Raw genomic sequence first — 12,547 nt, forward strand, 5'->3', positions numbered from 1 at the left:
ATATGTTGATCGATGTGTAATGTTGATAAATATTAACGAATGCAAAGCAAGAAGACTTGTGAGATTTTATGTGAAAAACAGTCCGGTCCAAAAAAATATCCCCACTTGAATGGTTTGCTGGAAAACAAGTTTTCCTACTATAATGAGAGACTATTTGAACATGATTGTGCATGATGTATTTCGCAATTTATTTTACAACATATTTTCAAAATGTTTTACACATCTGACATCGATTTCAGTATTTTGTGTGATGACCTTGAGCTATAGACAGAACTTCCAATCAAATATACGATCAGGTTTTAATATGATACAGAATCAGTGGCGTAGCAGCTGCCCCCGCAACCCCCGCAGTGCGGGGGGGGCCCTGAAGTATAGGGGGCCCCGAAGTCTTGCGATGAATAAAGATTTAAAGAAGTAGAACTTCAATCTTACTTCTATCGGCTCTACAACTAGGGCCCCTTCTCTATACTTTGCGGAGGGCCCCGCAAAAGTGTGCTACGCCACTGTACAGAATAATTGCTTATTGAAAAAAAATTAGCTCTTCTTCTTTTTCACAAGTGTAAAGCCACTGGAGTATACTTGTTGAAGACATGAACTACCACTGACCTTGTATATTATTATTATTATTATTATTATTATTATTATTATTAATAATAATAATAATAATAATAATAATAATAATAATAATAATAATAATAATAATAATAATAATAATATTCGTAACAATGAACAAAAAGTGGTTGGTGTGTTTGTACTTTTGTTTTGACATCAGTATTACTTTCCACCGTAAGTTAAATTCCACCAGTTATTTTTTTATTGTATTCGTAAAATTTTAATTTTTACTAATGTCAGCTTATTCAAGAGTAATAATGGGCAGTGGGGATATTTACGGTGGGAAGGAAAATAAAACAACGGGAATATTCCCGGGTTTTTCTCTCGCATATCAATTTCCGGGAAAGAATTTATTTCCATTTCTTTATTTTATCTTCCAAATTATAAGAAAAGGAAGGTGTTCCAAATTACTATATTTTCATTTATTAAGATATACTTCTAGGTTTTAAATAATTTGGAGTTTAAAAAATTAAAATTCGTTGAGTGTAATTTATATAACTAGTCATATGATTTTTTAAACTTCCATTTCCATTTGCAATAAAAAGAAGCAAAGAACTAATTTACAAGTGGTGAAAACGAACCAGTTTGTAAAGTAATGTAAACATTATGTAGAAATAGAGATAAGGTACTATTCATACACACAGAACCACCGTTAGTGAATTTAGGACAGAATGGCAGGGGACATAATGGCAGGAAATAAAGGCAGGACAAAATGGCAGCGGACGGAATGGCAGAAGGACGAAATGGCAGCGGACGAAGTGGTAGAAGGACAAACTGGCAGGAAGTTCATTTGGCAAAAATTATAACTCCTAGGGCTCGTATTTTTAGATCTCACCTATTGTGTTTGTTAGTAGGTAACAGTTCTCGATTTAGTCATTTTTGCCTCGAACGCCCACAGCATATAAATATAGCCAAATTGCACCAAGAGAGTAAAAGACGGTAAATATCAGTTATCCAAACTTGTTTTAACAAATCGTAACTTAGTTTATTTTTTTTTTAACCTTCTTCCAATTGATATCTTGGTCTTATAACAATTCTAACTACAAGAAAATATAGATTGAAAGCAAACATATCATAGTATAGATCTATAAAATTCCTTTACAGTTACAGGCATGACAAAGTTGTTTTTCAAATTTCCTATAACATATCCTTTAAATTATAAAAACAGCTAGTAGTTGTAAGAATGACTAATTACGTACCGGTACATCTTTCTTAATTTTCAATAATAAAGGATATCGTAGGACAGACACTCTGCAGTCGTCAGAATAACCAATTACTTACATCATAATTAATTTTATATAGCAAGACTAGCCTTTGGCTAGTTGGGAGCTCTTCCACCAGACCTCCAGGTCTGCTAGGCCTACGGCTTCGCATTTCTTATCTATCGGCCTTTCCATCAACAATGAATTTCTTGAACTTGCTTTTCGTATTTTCTGAATCTGGCCATCCGGGGACTTCACCCCCAAACATGGCCTTTGCTCGGCCTACGGTCTCGCATCTCTTACACCCATTAATCTATCTTTTCTTTTCGTATTTCAACTATCTAAAATATAAAATTTTCTATCCCAAGAAAACGTCCGTTTAAACAACATGGGAATCTCTTCATCTCCCTTTAGAACCCTAAAAAATTAAAAATATTCACTTTTGGCAATTTTCCTGTGGGATTGTTCCGGAAAGCTACAATAATGCCAAATTTAATTATTGTAGCCCTACAGGAAGTGCTTAATAATTTATGTCAGCTCATGTAGTTTTATATATAGTTAGGATAGGATATATCGTAATATAGACTATAAACACACTTTGCAGTCGTAAGAATGACAAGCTAGTTACAGTGTCGTGCTACTTATAAAAGGTGTTCCATATAAATAACTTGGGAAAGATTTTTCAGTTCCTTATAAAACCACTCTAAAGTTGGATTTTTTTAATTTTTACTGATTTACTTAGGTAGTGCCAATGAAAACGTACAAACATACCGAATTTCAAGTTTATATTCCAATTCTAAGTACCTAAAACATGAGATTGTATGTCAAAAAAAGGCCCATTTAAATAACACGGGGAAATTCTTCACTCCCTTTTTAGAACCCCTAAAAATTAAAAATATCCACTTTTGGCAATTTTCCTGTAGGTTAGTTCCAGAAACCTACAATCATGTCAAATTTAATTATTGTAGCCCTAAAGGAAGTGCTCAACAATTTATGTCAGCTCATGTAGTTTTATATATAGGTAGGATAGGATATATCGTAATATAGACTATAAACACACTTTGCAGTCGTAAGAATGACAAGCTACTTACAGTGTCGTGAACATCCTCTAACACATATCCTAGAATACACTGCAAAAACAGGTGCTGTTGATTTTTTGACATTTGCGGTTTTCGGTTTTTGAGAAAACCAGTTTTCTGTAAACCGAAACCGCAAATGTGGTTTTGCAAATCGTAACCGCAAATGCGGTTTTCAAAACCGAAACAACAAAAGCGGTTTCCAAAACCGAAACCGCAAAAGCGATTTTCGTTTTTTTTCAAAAAATGATTTCGACAGCACTAGTAAAAATGCCTTTGCGCTCTTAAGATTGACTAAAACATGGTCCTTAATTTTATATAACAAAATATATCATAATAGAGACTATAAACACACTTTGCAGTCGTAAGAATGATTAGTTACTTACAGTGTGGTGAGCATCCTATAACACATATCCTTGAATATGCTATAAAAACATTCCGCAGTCTTAAGAAAAGAATGGCTAATAATTTACACCGTCGTTAATTTTATATAATAAAATATACCGTAAAATAGACTACAAAAAAAAATTGCAGTCATAAGAGTGAGTAGCAGTAGATATACCCCACTTCGGATGGCCGAGTCAGCGAAATTTGATCTTGTTTTCCTAGAAATCGATATCATTTCCTGGAATTGGGAGGCAAGTTTCGACAAGCCTTTAGTTGCTATGTTCATATCCTTTTACGGCTAATACAGAAGTTCGTGGGAAAAGGTTGTTGTGAGAACAGTCTGTTGTTATGGTGATAGTCTTGGATGCCTTCATCGTCTTGGATGCTCATACTGTTGGACGGATCAGAGTCCTATCAGTTATCATGATCGAAGCTTCCCAATTGATTGATTGATTGATTTTTGCTTTTCGTTATGTATTGAATAGCTAGATGCTCTTGGCCTTCATAGTCTTGGATGCTCATACTGTTGGACGGATCAGAGTCCTATCAGTTATCATGATCGAAGCTTCCCAATTGATTGATTGATTGATTTTTGTCTTTTCGTTATGAACTTGAACCCCCAAACCCCTCCACTCCCTCCTGCGAAGAACGTAAGGGAACGTTGTTACTATGCTCATACTCTTGGACGGCGAAGCTTCCCAATTGATTGATTGGTTTTTGCTTTTCGTTATGTATTGAATAGCTAAATGGTCTTGGACGGATGAGAGTTCTGTTAGTTATCATGATCGAAGCTTCCCAATTGATTGATTGATTTTTGTCTTTTCGTTATGGATTTGAACCCCCCAAACCCCTCCACTTCACTCCCTCCTGCGAAGAACGCAAGCGAACGTTGTTACTATGCTCATACTCTTGGACGTCTATCACGTTCGAAGCTTCAAAATTGATTGAATATCAAGTTCGAAGCTTCTCAATTGATTGATTGATTTTCGTCCTTTCGTTATGTATTGAATAGCTATTTTGCATAGCGAAGAGCATACTTAATGTCTTAAAATATTCAGTGCTTTCTCATCGAGAATCGAACCTGTACACTAAATATGTTTTCATTTTGAAAGCTCTCTCATTGAAATTGAACGCAAGACCAGTACTTCACGATTTAGAGTTGAGTTAATTCTTGCATAAAAAAAAAAAAAAAAGAATTTCATGTATTGATTTTAGCGTAGCATATGATATGTACATTGTTCGAAGCTCTTCATTTCGAAGCACTATAATGTTTTCAAGTGTTCAATGCTTCCTTTCTCTCTATCATCGAGAATCGAACCCGGACCAAAGTGGTATTAAAACATAAATAACAACCATAAAAATAAATTTAAAAAATACAGCATCACATTATTATTATTATTTTGGGAGTGAAAGTGAAGCAGACAACTAACCTTGATTGTAGCTTCGCAAACTTATGAAATAAAGACTTTACACAAAATTCTACTTTGGTAGGGACCTGGGATCGAATTTGGTACTTCATGATTTTAAAGTTGAACTAGTCCTTGCATGAAAATAAAAGAATTTCACTTCGTTTTCACGACAGAAAGGATCGAATTAATTTCATGTCTTAAAATGTGTAATGTTTTCTCATCGAGGATCGAACCAGCAGGACACGGGAATCAAAAGCAAGACCTGTACTTCACGACCATTGAGTTGAATTAGTCCTTGCATGAAAAAAAAATAATTTCACGTATATAGCACATCGTTTCACGACAGAAAGGAACGAAATAATTAATTTATTGTCTTGAAATATTTAATGCTCTTTCACTAAGAATCGAACTAGAACACTAAATATGCTTTTATTTTGAAAGTTCTCTCATCGGAATCGAAGGTGAGACCAGTACTTCACGATTTAGAGTTGAATTAATCCTCGCACGGAGGAATCCAACTTGAGGTGAGCACTCTATCACTGAACGTCAGTGCCTCGCATATAGATTAGATTTTATTTTTTAAAAAAAACTTTTCGTCTTATTTTTTTCTAGTCGTCTTGTATTGGGTAGCTAGATTCCCCCCTCAGCCCCCCCCAGACCTATCTTGTAATGCTAAGAATTGAAGTTCCCAGATTTTCTGCGAAGAGTTTGAGGAGTTTCTTACGAAACGTCTGGAAAATTTTCGTCTGGAACCTTCTCAGGAAATTGAGTTGATAAGACGGTTGTTGTAGTTCATGGATGTTTTTTAAACGTATTGGTAGCGGAAGCACTTCTCATAGCACATAATAATGTTTTAAAAACGTAGGATGAAAAAATTTGTATGCTCAAATCAGCAGGGTTGATTGTATTGCATGTGAAAAGCATTATATGGATATTCACATGATGATGTCAGCTATGACAAGTGATTAAAATTACTTAAGTTGAAGCCGTGATGAGATATTGCGCTATAACATTCCCATAGCACAAAAGATTACGCCCCACGAAATGTCTGTAGGTTATGAACTATTTGCTTTATCTAATTTGGTCTTGGGATTCTCACGAATTCACTTGTAAGTGTTCATGGGAATAGAATTTGTTTGCAGACTGTTCTTTGATCGAATAGACCTTAGTTGCTCAGGGGAATATCGTATTGCATGAATCGTGAATATCGTATTTTCAAACGTATACAGCATTTGAGATTACATGTATGTTTGTTGTCGTCTTCACATACGAACATACTCACGTGCGACTGAAGATAGTGCAATCTGAATGCGAAAACGCTGAGTTTGTGTAATGAAAAATAAGTCTGTTAATAGATAAGATTTACTAAAGATGATATTTTGATACACATATTGAATAATGTGTGTGAATAAGGAAATGAAACTTTGTTTCAGATGTGAAACTGAATAAGGATATTAAGTGTAGCAGGGGAGAGGTGGGGAGATTTTATTCGCTTGGAAAAGCTCATATGTTTCTTGAAAACAGTTATCATAATAAACTTGCTTTATTTTTGACTTCAGATATAAGTGATCGTATTGCTTTGCGATTGCGTTTACCTTTAATGTATATATGGGATTTATGAATTTTTTTGTTCGTGTGTTTGTGAGAAATTCTATTTTCGCTGAGTACATTTAATCACGTTGGTATCAGTTTATTCTTGTTGATGTAATTGAATATATTTGTTCTTCGATTAGGACCTTTCCTGAGAAATGTAGAGACGAAAGACATGAAATTATGATTAGGGCTTGTGAAATTTCGTAAGTCCCCTTTCTCAGATAGGTGAGTGCTTCGTCATGTCGCTGCGGTGTAAGTATACATTAAATCATTATTTTTAAAAAGAAAGAAGAAACGGTTGTATTGAAATGTTTAAATTTCGTGTGACGTTTTTATTTGACGTCATACGAATGTAGAATAAAACCATTGAACAGAGTGAAGTGTGTGAAGTAGACCTTTACGAATTGTGTTGTGCTCATCTGTGTATTAGAAGAGATTGTCAGCATACTGAAGCTCTACGTTCTAGTAAGATAAAACAAAGTTGCTATTCTCTCTTTCTTTCTCTTTTAATCATCTCTAAGGTGCTACCTAATTTCTATAGATAGTGATTATTTGAATTATTATACGTATTATCATTTCACGTTGTAATTCCTCATTTGAATTAACTTTTCTTTTCTGTCTTTAAAATATAATTTGAAATGGAGTCCCTCTTACATAACCATTTAGTTCATTTTCCTATACTTCAGGCTGATGGAACTCCAGCTACTATGTTTACACAATCTAAGTATTACCAAGGGAATTATGGTGTCTTATGTTCCTTTAAAGAGTATGTACCATCATATTCAGAAAAGAAAGATATTGAAATTAGAAATTTGTACACGCAAACCCGTTATCAGCGATGGTTTTTGATTTATATTACCCCTGCTAGCATTGACTTTGAGGAAATGCTAGAGTTAGGAGGACATAGATATTTTTTATCCGTAGTGTCATCACTTATCAAAACTTGTTGGCCATTACGTGATGCAACTTTTTTTCGCATTAAAGGTTCATCTAAAAAATTTCAGATTTGTGCAATTTATCAAGGTGTGGGTAATCAGATACAGCTACAGGAACGATTAGCCAGATATAAGTGTAGGTGCATCTTTAATAGTGCAATTCAAATGCGGACCTATTGTCAACATGTGAAGAAATGTGTAAGAATGCTTCATGCATTATATCACAGAATACTACACTGATAGACCTATCCGCTTTCGCAGATTTGTTCAAAAAACGTAACACATGGCTAATGTAATTTGTCATCTGAATTACCTTTTCTTGTTTGTCTTAAAAGCAATACATCTTCGCGGGTAATCACTTAGCGTACGGACAGCTAAGAAAAAGTATTCTTCAGTTGAGAAAATTTCTTTTCCTATTACAGTACCAATTTGGCAAGCTATCAAATTATGACTATTCCAAAGATAACGTGACAAGAAAAACAGATTAATTCATTTGTTCCCGAGTTAATGCCAAAAAGAAAATTTGTCAACTATAGAATACTTTCTTTTTCGTTTGTACAGAAAGATTATATGACTCAGATTTTTGTCTCATATATCGTCAGAGATATTCTGATTCTTTTAGAATAGAATGCAATTTAATATAATATTTCCTTGGATATAGTGTTTAGCATTGAGTTATTCAGGTTTATTATTTAGTTTACTATTACGTTATTATATGTAGGAATTTATTTTCTTGTTCTTTGACACTACTTGCTGAAAACAATACATATTCGCGTCAAATCACTTAGAGCACGTATTTTCTGTGTAGGAAACTTGAGTTCGACTCTTGATTGATTCCAATTTAATCTGTAGATTCATGTTTCGTATAGCCTCGAGATATTCTGATTCTTGTAGAATAGAATGAATTTTAAATGTAATATTGACCTGAATATAGTGATTAGCATTGTATTATATATTCCATAGCTAGTTATTTAATTAAGCATTGTATTATATATTCCATAGCTAGTTATTTAATTACTATTACTGTTAGCATATGTAGGACTTTATTTCTTGCTCTTTAACATTACGGAAAGAAATCATTTTATAAATATAGTATTTATATAGTTAAATAGTAGTTATTTTTGATTATTATTTCAGTGCTTATTTAAGTGATATTTTCGTAACGTAGATAGTATTACTATTGGAATTAATTATTTCATTGTTTTTCGTGGATGTACGTGTCTATATTATCGGAAACCTGAGTTCGACTCTTGATGACAGTTAATGTAGATCTAATTCCACGTTAGGCTGTAGATTTACGTCCTATTTTATAAGTATAGTATTTATATAGTTTAATAGTAGTGGTTTTGATTATTATTATTATTATTTTGGTGCTTATTTAAGTGATATTTTCGTAACGTAGATAGTATTAGTATTGGAATTAATTATTTCGTTGTTTTTCGTGGATGTACGTGTCTATATTATGGGAAACCTGAGTTCGACTCTTGATGATAGTTAATGTAGATCGAATTGCACGTTAGGCTGTAGATTTACGTCTTATATAATCAAACCTAGTCCTTCTAGACTAAGTTTTTCAAAGAAATTGATAATGAATGGTTGGATTCCAAGTTAATCTGTAGATTCATGTTTCGTATAGCATCGAGATATTCTGATTATTGTAGAATAGAATGAATTTTAAATGTAATATTTACCCGAATATAGTGATTAGCATTGTATTATATATTCGGTAGCTAGTTATTTAGTTACTATTACTGCTAGTATATGTAGGGCTTTATTTCTTGCTCTTTAACATTACGGGAAGAAATCATTTTATAAGTATAGTATTTATATAGTTTAATAGAAGTGATTTTGATTATTATTTCAGTGCTTTTCGACTTTCGATGATAGATAATGTAGTACGAATTCCACGTTGATCTGTAGATTTATGTCTTATATAATCAAACCTAGGCCTTCTACACTAAGTTTTTCAAAGAATTGATAATGAATGGGGAATTTAATCAACTGTAATGTGTTATCTAATTGCTATAGATAGTGATTATTTAAATTCTTATACGTATTATCATTTGAATTACGTTTTTCTTGTTTGTTTTAAAATAGAATTTGAAATGTTCTTCGTACATAACTATTCAGTTCATTTTTCTAAACTACAAACGGATGGAATTCCAGCTACTTTGTTTACATAATCTAAGTATTACCAAGGGAATTATGATATCTTATGTTCCTTTAAAGAGTATGTACCATTATATTTAGAAAAAACGATATCGAAATTAGAAATTTGTACACGCAACCCCGTTATCAGCAATGGTTTTTGATTTACATTACCCTGCTAGCATTGACTTTGAGGAATTGCTAGAGTTAGAAGGACATTGATATTTTTATCCGTAGTGTCATCACTTATCAAATCTTGTTGACCATTATGTGATGCAACTTTTTTTCGCATTAAAGGTTCGTCTGAAAAAATTCAGATTTGTGCAATTTTTCAGTTTGGTAGTCAGATATAGCTACAGACACGATTAGCCGGATATAAGTGTAGGCACATCTTTAATAGTGTAATTCAAATTGCGGACCTAATGTCAACATGTACAGAGCTATGTAAGAATGCATCATGTATTATATCACAGAATATTACATTGCTACTCTTTCTGTATATAGGATAGGTCAGTGTTTCTTTCTTTAGATATATGCTATCTTTTGTTGTTCAGCATTACGTCACTTGATGTGAGATCATCACATTAACACTTCTCACTTTTAATATTTATCTTTACACGTATGTAGTTCATTCATTAAAAAAGTAAACTTGCGATGTTTAACAATGATGATGATGAGCGTGTACAATAGATTGCAATCTTTTAATGGTGTCATTCATTTTTAATGTTATACTTTCGTTTTGAAAGTAATTAATTTTCAGCAGCGGGTGAGGAGCGCTGCTGCACTCTACAAAACTCCTCAAGAAGCCAATATTATCACCCTAAGGAAATGCAAGGTGAATTCTGTACTTTTAAAAATAATTACTTTCAAAACCCTTTTGTGCTTTCCTCTTTTATCTTTTCATTTGCTTTTCATTATTTCACTGTACTTCGAAGGTAGCACTTAGTCATTTCCCTTACCTTTCCATGTATATGCAACTATATATAGTATTTTACTCAACATTATGCGTAACATTATATATATATATATATATATATATATATATATATATATATATATATATATATATATATGAAGAAGAAATGAAAACAGGATTATCTGGCGTTTAAACCTGTTAGAATATGAACTGCTCAAAGGAATGTGACGCATCTATCTTTTAGCAATAGGTAAGTTTTAAATATCTGTTTTCAATAACAGATAAATAATTACTTTTTATTTAAAATAAAATACTTGTTTTCTTTCAAGGAACAAATTCATGTTCACCACGTAAATTAACGATTCATTCTTGTTTCTTTACAGTACACTTTAAAAGAGGATACGTCTTCAAGAGACACTGAAGCAAGATTTTCTACGAGTTTTCAATAACAAATAAATAATTACTTTTGTTTAAAATAAAATACTTGTTTTCTTTCAGAAAACAAATTCATGTTCATCACGTAAATTAACGATTCATTCTTGTTTCTTTACAGTACACTTTAAAAGAGGATACGTCTTCAAGAGACACTGAAGCAAGATTTTCTACGATCAAACAGGTACGAAGACGAAACACTGATCAAAGTTCATCTCTCTCTCTCTCTTTTACGAATAGGTAAGTTTTATAGCTTTCTTTGGGATAAAAAAAGATCCATAACTGCTTTTCGTCTCTTAGAATATGTATGATAATATTAATAATTACTTATTTCTTTTAGGTAAAACATTTGCTTCTTTTTTTATTTTTAATTTAGGTTAAGATAAATGAAGAAAAACCCACAGATATGATGTTTGTCCACTAGAATACATTAGTCGTAAAACATTTTTTGTTGCAAGATATAAATATTACAGATTTAAATTGTACGAATAAGTTACTGTTGTGCGTTAAAGATATTAATAATATTCATCGCCGAAGTTGTATGAGACGTAAACCTATATTTACAAAATTCAAAACGAAGTATTGAAATTATATAAGTTACCACCGGGATTTGAATTCGTGTGTTACAAGAATAAGTCAAATGCATACAGATGCAATATTCAGTGGAACGGTTATTTGCTTTAAAGAAGAGAAAACTATTGGTTAGTATAGGAATATTGATAAAAAATACCATTGGTAAAAAAATATGTAGTATTAACTGTACGAATTTCTTTTCTAAAAAAATAAGAAAGAAGGAAAGAAAGAAAAGTTAACTTTGACTTTTCGTGCTAAGTAAATATAGTTTAACGTTTTGATCAACACCGAAGCTATGTGAGTCATAAATTATTGTAGTATTTCAAGAACTAAACTGGAGTTATTGAATGAATAATTAGATTGCATATTGACTGAAATTGCGATCTTTACTGGTATCATATGGTATTTGCTTAAGAGAAAAGACAATTAATGATAGGTATTGTTTTATTTAGGATTTTTATATCTTCTTAAAATATGAAGCTTGTTAGTGTTGCAATTATAGTTACTTGTTTTTCTTCCAGGAAACAAGTTCATGTTCACCGCGTAAAGTAACTGTTTATTCTTGTTTCTTTACAGTACACTTTAAAAAGAGGATACGTCTTTAAGAGACGCTGAAAACTACCTGAAGCAACATTTTCTACGGTCAAATCTGATCGAAGAAGAAACACTGATCAAAGAGCAGTGACGCAACTCTCTCTTTTACGAATAGGTAAGTTTTATCTTTCTTTCAGATAAAAAAAAAGGATCCATATCTGCTTTTCGTCTTTTAAAATATGTATGATGATATTAATATTTACTTATTTCTTTTAGGTGAAACATTTGCTTCTTTTTATTTTTAAGTTAAGATAAAGAAAAACCTACAGATACGGTGTTTGTTCATTAGAATACATTATTCGTAAAACCTTTTTTCTTGCAAGATACAATCATTAGAGATTCAAACTGCACGAATAAGTTACTGCGGTTCGTTAAAGATATTAATAACATTCAATACCAAAGATGTATGAGATGTAAACCTATATTTACAAGATTCAAACGGGGAATTGAAATGATATAAGCTACTATCAGGAATTGAACCCAGATGTTCCAAGTATAAGTCAAATGTACACAGTTGCAATATTCACCGGTACGGTTCTTTGCTTTAAAAAAAGAGAAAACTATTAGTTAGTATAGGAATATCGTTGGTAAAAAATGATAGTTTATAGTATTTGCTTTAAAAAAGAGAAAACTATTAGTTAGTATAGGAATATCGTTGGTAAAAAATGAT

This window comes from Thermobia domestica, chromosome 14 (genome assembly GCF_964235325.1).
Source record: "Thermobia domestica chromosome 14, izTheDome1.hap1.1, whole genome shotgun sequence".
In the NCBI taxonomy this organism is placed as follows: Eukaryota; Metazoa; Arthropoda; class Insecta; order Zygentoma; family Lepismatidae; genus Thermobia; species Thermobia domestica.